At 41.0% G+C, this 11,218-nt stretch overlaps 1 protein-coding gene across 1 annotated transcript in view; it reads left to right on the plus strand.

The window, feature by feature from the left end:
* The window catches only part of LOC130906445 (glutamate receptor ionotropic, kainate 1-like), a 34,206-nt gene extending 28,772 nt beyond the window's left edge, over positions 1-5,434 (plus strand). The window contains exon 18 of the mRNA XM_057820801.1: positions 5,312-5,434. The gene's annotated coding sequence lies outside the window, so the exon portion shown is untranslated. The remainder of the gene's footprint in view (positions 1-5,311) is intronic.
* Positions 5,435-11,218: the final 5,784 nt, after the last annotated feature.

An 11,218-nucleotide genomic window follows, 5' to 3' on the forward strand; every position in this document is an offset into this window, starting at 1 on the left:
CGTTAGACCTCGTTAGAAGAAGTTAGACCTCTTTGACACCTAGAAATCTTGCTTGTTTGTAGGTGACCAAATTCTTATTTTCCACTGTAATTTGGAAATAAATTCTTTAAAAATCAAACAATGTGATTTTTTGTTTTTTTTCCACATTCTGTCTCTCATGGTTGAGGTTTACCCATGTTGACAGTTGCAGGCCTCTCTAATCTTTTCAAGTAGGAGAACGTGCACAATTGGTGGTTGACTCAATACTTATTTGCCCCACTGTGTGTGTGTGTGTATATATATATATATATATATATATATATATATATATATATATATATATATATATATATATATATATATATATACATATACACATACATACATACATATATATATATACATATATATATACATATGTATATATATATATTTGGGGTGTCAAACGATTAAAATTTTTAATCGAGTTAATTACAGCTCAAAAATTAATTAATCGTAATTAATCGCAATTCAAACCATCTATAAAATATGCCATATTTTTCTGTAAATTATTGTTGGAATGGAAAGCTAAGACCGAGATGGATATATACATTCAACATACGGTACATAAGTACTGTATTTGTTTATTATAACAATAAATCAACAAGATGGCATTACCATTATTAACATTGTGTTAAAGCGATCCATGGATTGAAAGACTTGGAGTTCTTAAAAGATAAATAAAAATAATAAATAAAATATATAAATATATAAATAAATAAAATATATAAATATTGATAAAAATTTATAGAAAATAAATAAAAGATAATAACTAGTACAAGTTATAGAAATTTTATATTAAACCCCCTCTTTATGTTTTCGTTTTAATACAATTTGTAAAATTTTCAATCAAAAAATAAACTAGTAGCCCGCCATTGTTGATGTCAATAATTACTTACACAATGCTTATGGCTGCTGAAGCCTATAAAATCAGTCACACCCAAGCGCCAGCAGAGGGCAGCAAAACTCCGAAAAACACAACAAGTACACCTTTCACTTTGCTGTCCTTTTAATATGTTTGAGCGGGGCATTTGTGCGTTAATTGCCTCAAATATTTTAACGGGATTAATTAAAAAAATTAATTACCGCTCGTTAACGCGTTAATTTTGACAGCCCTAATATATATACATATATATATATATATATATATATATATATATATATATATATATATATATATATATATATATATATATATATATATATATACACGTATATATATCTGTCCATCCATCCATCCATCCATCCATCCATCCATCCATCCATCCATCCATCCATCCATCCATCCATCCATCCATCCATCCATCCATCCATCGCATTGGCAACGCAGATGAGGCAGAGACACTGTTCAAGTGTGGTTGTCGTATTTTGCTGTTGAAAATAGCGGCCGATGTGCGTGAAGTAAACTTCCCTCCTTTTTAGTTTTGTTTTCCACGTTTGTCAGCTTGTCAGCTAATTTTAGAAACCCTTTTGAGAAGATGGCAAAAAGAAAAAAAGACGAGGGGTATCGTACTTTTCAGCAGGAATGGACAGAGGAATTTGCCTTTGCGGCGAGAGCAGGTTCTGCGGTGTGTCTAATATGCAATGATAAAACTGCATCTATGAAAAGGTCAAATATAACGCGGCACTTTGACACCCGCCACACAACATTTGCATCAAAATTTCCTGCGGAGGACAACAGGAAGAAAGCATGTCAAAAGCTGCTATCAATCAAGAGTGCAAGCTAGTCAGCAGCAACTCCGTGTTTGGACCCAACAAGGTGACTGGAATTCGGCTAGTTTTGCTGGCGCTTTAGCAACTGTGAGAAACGGGAAGCCATTCACAGATGGCCAGTGTTGTTAATCTTACTTTAAAAAAGTAATTAATTAGAGTTACAAATTACTTTTCCCAAAAAGTAATTGTGTTAGTAACTCAGTTACCTGAATGTAAGAGCACGTAATTAATCACTTGGCAAAGTAACTGGTGATAATTTTCATGTTTTTTTTGTTTTTTTTCTCAAAAAAAAAAAAAAAAAGCAGGTCACACAATGTGAGGTTTAAAGGGTTTTGGGACAATTGGCCCTAGCCCAATTCTTTACCCTAAACTTAACTAGACACAGGGGTATTGCGGATATTGCGATAACTAGATAGTAACCTTTGCAATGTGTGGAAGTCATTTAATGTTGTGAATCAACCGTTAGAGTTGTTAAAATTGCTCCCGTTATTGCATTAGTTCCCTTCTGTCTACTTTGGACATGTGTAAGTTTTAAAACTGTTTCATCATTTAAAGATAGTTTTAAGTCAAGATTTTGCCGATTTAGGAGCATTTTAGATAAAAAGTTACTTAGGTTCTCTAGGAAGGTTCTCTAAAACAGTCTTCCTGAGAGGTCTACTGCTTTAAGATGGCGGCTGTTTACTGACGCATCTAGTCCTTTATTATACATGTTACTAATGCCGCCGTGTCCGTCATTTTCATCTAGTTCTGTATATATGTGATATCTACCGAAGCATCATGTGAGCGTCGTTTGTAGGCTATCGGCTACAGTCAGGTATTATTGGAGCCACCTAGCATCGCATTTGCAACGGCGTCACTCTCTTGTCTCCGTGAGTCCGTCTCTCTCAGACTTTTCTCGCGTCATTCAACCAACATAGTAACGCAAGCCTTTCCCGCCTCAGTATCGGTAACGGCTTTGCCAAGATGAGAAAAGTAATTAATTAGATTACTCACTACTGAAAAAAATAACGCCGTTAGTAATGCGGTTAGAGAGAGCTCCGGCAAAGGGCGGTGGGACGGGCGGCTGGACAGAAACTCCATGTGGCGGTCCCACTGCCCCAAGCCAAGCTCTCCTATTTTAATGCATACATTGCACTACCCTCCCCTCACACCCCCATCATGGTGCTGGGTGATGGCTGCCAGTCGGGAACCTGGCAGCCACAGTAATAGGGTGGTAGGTGGGTCCCACACTTTTTCTATATGGCGTGGCTCCCGGGGTGTGGCCTCCCCTCTGCCTCGGCTGCCGGCCGCGGGAGTGGGTTGGGGGGTCGGGTCTCCGATCTTGCATCGCCCCGTGGCAGTTCCTGGGCGTTCTCCTGCCTCCGCCTTCCCCTCTCTTCTCTGGCTGGGCATCTGCCCTGCGCCCCGTCGCGGGTCGCTGGCTGGGCGCCGGTGTATCAGCGGGGTGTCGCCTGCACCGGCGGGGGACCCTGCCTTGCCTGGGGCTTGGTGGGCCGCTGGGGGTCCCGTGGCGTGCCGTGCCGGTTGGGGGGCTGTGGCTGTGGCTCGTGGCCCGGGTGGGCGGGCGGGGGTGGGTGTAGGCGTTGGGTTGGTGATGCGTCCCCTCCTGCCATCCCTGAAGGCCGGTTGATGGGCGCGCGGGTGGCCCAGGGGACCACCCTGGGTCCCGGGGGGGGGGGGGACGGTGGCTTCTTTGCTGGGCGGCGGGAGGAGGGATGGGCTGCGCATGGCCCCCCCATCCCCCCGCCCGCCCTCCCTCCCCGGGCTGGCTGGGTGGGGGCCGTGGCCCTGGGTTGGCGCCCGCGCGGGTTCTCCGCCCGTCTGCGTGGCTGTCGCGCGCCCGGTGGGGCTTGCGTGCTGCTGGATGTGGTAGGGCATGCTCGGGTTGGGGGTTCCGGTGCCGGGATTGGCGATGCGGCGGCGTAGGGTTGGTCGCCAATGGGCTTACACTCATAGGAGATTCACACGATTACTGGGTTCTAGATCACAGAACTGATTTGTGTACACTCTACCCCTTTCAATCACTTAGCTTATAGTCTTATAGACACCCCCACCCCCATTCTCCTCTTTCACTGGCCGATAGGCCCCCACATGGTGTAAACCGGAAATACATCTCGCTGACGATAGCACCAGCATATTAGTAACTAGTTTAGATGTTCAATGTATTTCTTGTTGTTGTTTGTGTATGTGTTTCTTTTCTTTCTTCTCTTGTATTTCTTTTCTTCTGTCCCCCCATAATCCCTTCCTGTTCGCTGCTTTGTCATAATAAAAAGGTATTTTGAATGATCACAATGGGAGTATGTCAGACTCTCAATGTGAAACATTAAAACTGTTCAGAATCCGGGCACTTAGACTTCCATTCTCTGTGTCAAACAGCTGAACAGGACAGGTTTAAAAAATAAAAATAAAAAAAATAATGCGGTTATATTCTAACGCCGTTATAAACAACACTGCAGCTGGGGAGTATGCCAAAGCATTAATGCTTGATGTTGCCAATGAACTTTTTGACGACTTTTCGGATAAAGACATGATAATTAAAAGGATAAAAGACATGCCTCTGTCGGCAAGAACTGTTCACGATCGTATCATAATGATGTCAAATCAAAATGAAGCAACGCAAGTGGAGGAAATAAATGCGGCTCCGTTTTTTTTCTCTCGCTTTGGATGAGCCAACAGACGTAAGCAATTTATCCCAATTCAGTATGATTGCAAGGTTTTGACTATGAAAGGGACTACAAGAGGGGAGGATTTATTCAAGTCTTTTATTGAGTTCGCGAAAGATAAACTACTTTCATGATGATGCTGCTGATGGTGCTTTGTGCATAGTGGGGAAAAACATGATTTGTGGCACCTCGTGAACATGAAAAGAGACGCATTCTAAGTTTCTCACTGCTTGCATGAACCTTAACCCCACCAAGTATCAACCAGACTACAAAGCCATCAGCAAAACCATGCAGCACCAGAAGTCGCATTAATGGCATTAATACCTCATCATTGATTAGCAACAGCGAAACAATGTTATTAAAAAGAATTCAGAGACTTATTGTACTTTAAAAGTGTTGAAATGACCTAAAATGCACACACTACTTGTATTTTTAGTTTTAAACATATTTATAGCTCTCAAGGAATTATATTTAAAAATATGTGGTGTTCATGTCTATCTCAGCCAAAAAGGTTCCCGTCCCCTGAATTAGGGCATTTACATGGAAAACGCGTCTCTATTTACAGAATTTTCATAATTTTTTAATTTTTCGTAAGTAGAGGTACCACTGTACTTAATTACTGAACACTCACTTGACTTTAAAGTCATTGCTTTCATGGCTTGGTCAGACACTGCTTAACTCATTGTACTACATTGAAGGTGCTAGACGTCCAATCCATTTGCCGTGGGAGGGTTGGCAGCGAATGTTCATTCGCTGCCAACCCTCCCACGGCAAATGGATTGGACGTCTACTAATGATAAACCAACTGTATTAGTGAGAGAGGAAGAACAAATTGTATTTTTTACCTCGGTGGTTTTTTAATTCAGTTTTTATGCATCGTCAATGGGTTGACTCAAGAATTTCCTTGTATGTTTCAGTGTGTCTATCTGGGGCTTGATGGACAAAATGGCCGCTCGGCACAGCAGCGTCGCTTTGTGTCAGTCCGACACGGATGACTTACAGACTACATACACAAAAACTTTTTTCTAAAACCATTTTTACATCTGTTTTCCTGTCAACTCTGATGCATTTTTTCTCCTTTGTTGTTTTACATGTCCAAGATTTAAATCGTGATGATAGGTATAGATACTTTCGCCCGGAATGTAGTCATCTGCTTATCTATAAGATCACTGACCGATGCACAAAAAAATATATATATATTTGAATTGATGTGTTGTGTGTGTGTTTATTTATTTCACTTCTCGTTGATGTTAGCGTTAGGCATTCACCAAAACAACCAGAATTCTCATGCAAAGGGAGCTCTCTTTAGTTTTAACACCCCAAAAATGACAGTTCGCTCAAAAACACGTTTTTTTTTGGGTTTTTTTTGAAAAATAAAAAAAGTGAAGTTTCAAAACATTACAAGTCCTACAGGTTTTTGTCCACAGCACATCATTTATGCATCAAAAACACCATGGACGCCAAGGGACACAAACGTTCTGTACAGTTTTTGCTAAAAATGTAAGGTTCGGCCAAAATTTGCAAAAGACATACTTATTCCATTTGTAATGGCCGTATTCACCATTTATTTCACTCCTATTGATTACCAAAATGCCCCCAAATCGACAAGAACTGACCCTGAAATGCCCTCGAATCAACAGGAAGTGACCTGGAAATCCCCCCATATCAAAAGGAAGTGACCCAATGTAAACAGGACGTTGCCCTGAAATGCCCCAAAATCAGCAGCAAGTGACCCATTAGCCCCAGAAAGTCCAAGATGCTTCAAAATCAACAGGAAGTGACCAATATGAACAAGAAGTGACCCTAAAATGCCACATAATCAACAGGAAGTGTTGAGAGACCCTGGAATGCCTCAAAATCAACAAGAAATGGCCAGTATCAACAGAAGGTGAACCAGAAATTACCCCAAATCAACAGAGAGTGATCAAAATGAACAGGAAGTTGCCCCGAAACTCCCAAAAATCAACAGCAAGTGACCCGATATCTACAGGAAGTCCAAGATGCTTCAAAATCAACAGGAAGTAACCCAATATGAACAGAAAGTGTCCCTGAAATGCCCCTAAATCGACAGGACGTGTTGCTGAAATTCCACAAAATCAACAGGAAGATACCCGATATCTACAGGAACGCTGAGATGCCCCCAAATCACCAGGAAGTGACCCTGAAATACTCTGATATCAACAGGAAGTGACCCAACATGAACAGGAAGTTGCCCCGAAATTCCCAAAAATCAACAGCAAGTGACGCGATATCTACAGAAAGTCAAAGATGTCTCGAAATTAACAGGAAGTGACCAAATTTGCACAGGAAGTGACCCTGAAATGTCCCCAAATCAACAGGAAGTGACCCTGAAATGACACAAAATCAAAAGAGACCCTGGAATGCCTTGAAATCAACAGGAAGTGATCCAATATGTACAGGAGGTGAACCGAAAACGCCCCCAAATCACCAGGGGATGACCCCGAAATACCCTGATATCAACAGGAAGTGACCCAATATGAACAGGAAGTTGCGTAAAATGCCCCAGAATCCACAGAAAGTGACCCGATATTTACAGGAACTCTGAGATGCCCCCAAATCACCAGGAAGTGACCCTGAAATACTCCGATATCAAAAGAAAGTGACCCAATATGAACAGCAAGTTGCCTCAAAATGTCCCAAAATCAACAGAGAGTGAGCCGATATCTGCAGGAACACTGAGATGCCTCAAAATCAACAGGAAGTGACCTAATATGAACAGGATGTGACCCTGAAGTGCCCCCAAATTTTAAACCAAACTCAAAAAATAGCCTGGACAAAATTGTTGGCACTTTCGACCCAATATTTAGTTGCACATCCTTTAGAAGAAATAACACATCCTTTAGAAGAAATAACAGAAAACAATCGCTTCCTATAACCATCAACAAGTTTTGCGCATGCTCTCAGATGGAAATTTGGACCACCTGCCTTTTGCGAACTGTTCCAGGTCTCTCAGATTTGAAGGTTGCCTTCTTCCAACAGCAATTTTGAGATCTCTCCATTATGTTCAATGGGATTTAAGATTCAGACTCATCAATGGCCACCTCAGAATTGTCCAGCGTTTTGTCTCCAATCATTTCTTGGTGCTATTTGAGGTATGTTTTGGGTCATTGTCCTGTTGGAGCACCCATGACCTCTGACGCAGACCCAATAATCCGACACTACATCCTACATTGCGGCCCAAAACATTTTAAAAGTCTCCAGATTTTATGACTCCTTGCACACTGTCAAGGCACCCAGTGCCAGAGGTAGCAAACACCCCCAAAACCTCATTAAACATCCGCCATGTTTGACAATAGGCACTGTGTTCTTCTCTTTGTAGGCCTCATTCTTATTTCTGGTACCGGGTGCCTTGACAGTGTACAAGGAGTCATGAAATATGGAGACTATCAAAATGTTTTGGTCCGTAATGTAGGGTGTAGTGTCAGAAAACGGGGTCTGCGTCAGAGGTCATGGAAGTTGTCATAGATGGAGAATTCTGAAGTGGCTATCAATGAGTCTGAATCTAAATTCCATTGAACATAATAGAGAGATCTCAAAATTGCTGTTGCAAGAAGGCACCCTTCAAATCTGAGAGACCTGGAATGGTTCGCAAAAGAAGAGTTGTCTTCCATTGCCTCACATTTCTGTATAAAATCAAATGTGATCTGATCTTTATCAAAATCACACAGATAAGAAAAAGTAAGTATATAAGTAAGTGAACCATCATATTCAATACTTTGTGGCCCCCACTTTGGCAGCAGTAACTTCAACCAGATGCTTCCTGTAGCTGCAGATCAGTCTGGCACATCGATCAGGACTAATCTTGGCCCATTCTTCTTTTCAAAAATGCTGTAGTTCAGTCAGATTCCTCATATGTCTGGCATGAATCGCTGTCTTTAGGTCATGCCACAGCATCTCAATGGGGTTCAAGTCTGGACTTTGAATTGGCCACTCCAGAATGTGTATTTTTTTTTTCTGAAACCATTCTGAAGCTGATTTACTTCTGTGTTTCGGATCATTGTCTTTTTGCAGCAGCCATCCTCATTTTAGCTTCAGCTGTTTGACAGACGGCCTCAGGTTTTCCTTCAAAACATTCTGATAAACTTTTGAATTCATTCTTCCATTCATGATTGCAAGTTGTCCACCATGCTTCCCGTTGTGGATGAGGTTTTAATGTTGGTGAGCTGTACCATTTTTCCTCCAAACATGACGTTGTGTGCTACTCCCAAACATTTCAACTTTGGTTTCATCAGTCCACAAAATATTTTTCCAAAACTTCTGTGGAGTGTCCAAGTGCCTTTTTGCGAACATTAAACGAGCAACAATGTTTTTTTTAGACAGCAGTTGCTTCCTCCGTGGAGTCCTCCCATGAACACCATACTTGGCCATAGTTTTACATGCCAGTGATTTCTGTTAGTCTTTATGAGACACTCTAGGGTTCTTTTTTTACCTCTCTGAGTATTCTGCGCTGAGCTCTAGGTGTCATCGTTAGTGGACAGCCACTCCTTGGGAAAGAAGCAACAGTGCTAAACTCTCTATGTTTGTCGACAACTTCTCTGACCGTTGACTGATGAACACCCAGACTTTCGAGAGATAGTTTTGTATCCTTTCCCAGCTTTATAGAAATCAACAAGCCTTGATCGCAGGTCTTCAGACAGCTCTTTTGACCGTGCCATGATGGACATCAGACAATGCTTCTCATCAAGACATTACTTACCAGATGTGTGTTTTATAGTGGGCAGGGCAGCTTTACACCACTCATCAGTGATTGGGCACACACCTGACATAAAATGTTTGGTAAAAATTGATTTCAATTGCTCTTTAAGTCTTCTTAGGCAGAGGGTTCACTTACTTATTTTCCCCCCTCTGTCATTGTTATATATATGTTATCCTCATTAAAATATAAAAACCTATAAATGTTTGGGTGGTTTTAGTTAAAGCAGACACTGTATATTCATCTGTGTGATTTTGACACAGATCACATTTGATGGTGATTTTATGCAAAAATGTGAGAAATACAAAAAGGTTCCCTATACAACTGTATATGCAGTCATTTAATACACTAAAATCCACATTTTATTATTAGTGTTAAAGTTTGAGCCTAATGTCTACAAGAGCAATTCACTAGTCTGTAAAAGACTTCCAGTAATGGATATACTGTATATGAACTACAGGTTGGTATTCATCCCGAAGGACTCTTTTAATCTCTTCACGTAATGACTTTTTTTTTTGTACGCCATGCAGATTAATTCAGGGATTGAGCGTAATATCTGGGCCTCTAATCTCCCCTGCAGCACCGTCGTGGAGGGCGGGGGTTCTCCGTCAAAACCCCGAGCAGCTCTATTTATTTTTTACCCCCTCGTCCACCCGTCAGGGTCTAATCCATCATGAATGAGGGCAGGGATTACGCCACTGACCTTGGCATTCAGCACGCCTGAGCGCGGTGCGATGACCTCACCTGAACAACACGCCGTCTATTTCGGGCCCTCCGATGAGACGCGTTAAAAAGCTTTTCGTGGCGCTAAACAGTCGGCACTGCCCAGATGAGGCGCTCGTGTTGTGAAAAGGATAAACACTCGCGATAAGATGTTTATTACCTCCGCCAAGGAGCTTTTGTTTCTGTTTATTAGAGGAACAAGTTGTGGAAATATGGCAATAAAACAGGATGACTACAGCACTTTGTTATAAAACACGCAAAAGAATTTAGAACAGTGGAAGTTGTTTAAAAATTAATCTATAAATTTCAATATAATTACAACATCAGAGTATGAATGTAAAGAAAATAAGGCAAAAATATTTAGCAGTTATTTCCCTGGTTATTTCTTTGAAGTCACTTGTTGCTGGGCAGAATTCAACGGGTCAAAGATATTACTATATACTAGTATGTATTTTTTTAAATAGTAAAATAATAACTCATGCATTACTGTCCCGGTCATTTGCAGAATTCATATGCACGAATAAACATGTTTTTTCCATGTAAAAAAAAAAAAAATCCCGACGGATTTCTAAGCATAATAATGACTGGTCATGTGACAACTTTGTGTCGTTATTGTTCTTGTTGTTTTGTTACAAATCCAAACCAGTTTATGTAAACATTTCTTTTGCATAGTGACATAGTTTGTTTTAAGTTTCTCTTAAAAACAATTCATTGCATGTTGGTCACATACATGCAGCAGACGGAGCTTTGGTAATAAGGTTAAGAAAAGACCAATCTGCCTTAAAGTGTGTACGACAGGAAAAAAAAAGTCTCAAATAGCATTATTATGTGAATAAGAATCATATTTTGAGACGATTCGACAATATAAAACAATTTGGCAATGCGCAGATGACAAGAAATTTGTCTTTTAATCCGCCGTTCAGCCACGTCTACCATTATAGGGCTATAGCGTCCCTAACAGGAGGATGATGTCGGCAGGGTCATGGTTTCATCTGATTTAGAATTCAACCCATTGAGGGGACGTGACGAAGAGAGCCGCAAAATGTCATTGTTTCATTCTCTCTACTCCAATATTTTTACAGGATATTCTTTTTATCGAAGGTTTTTTTTTTCCCAATTGCTAAATAAATGGTATGGTCATGACAAATAACAGTCTTGTGCTAAATGGAATATGAAATAATGAAAATGCATTTATTCGGTACGACATGACAAAATTACTCCATAATGGTCAAAACTGTCGACTTCATGTCGCACCTCCCGAATGATATTAAATGCCACCGTAGATAGTCAGGCTTCAGTCAGTCATTTCCCTTCCCCGGCTTCGGAGAATGTAAACAAACCAAGAGGTCCAAGAGGAACCAACAGCTAGCCGACATGCTAACCCGAA

Source organism: Corythoichthys intestinalis, chromosome 18 (assembly GCF_030265065.1).
Source record: "Corythoichthys intestinalis isolate RoL2023-P3 chromosome 18, ASM3026506v1, whole genome shotgun sequence".
Taxonomy (NCBI): Eukaryota; Metazoa; Chordata; class Actinopteri; order Syngnathiformes; family Syngnathidae; genus Corythoichthys; species Corythoichthys intestinalis.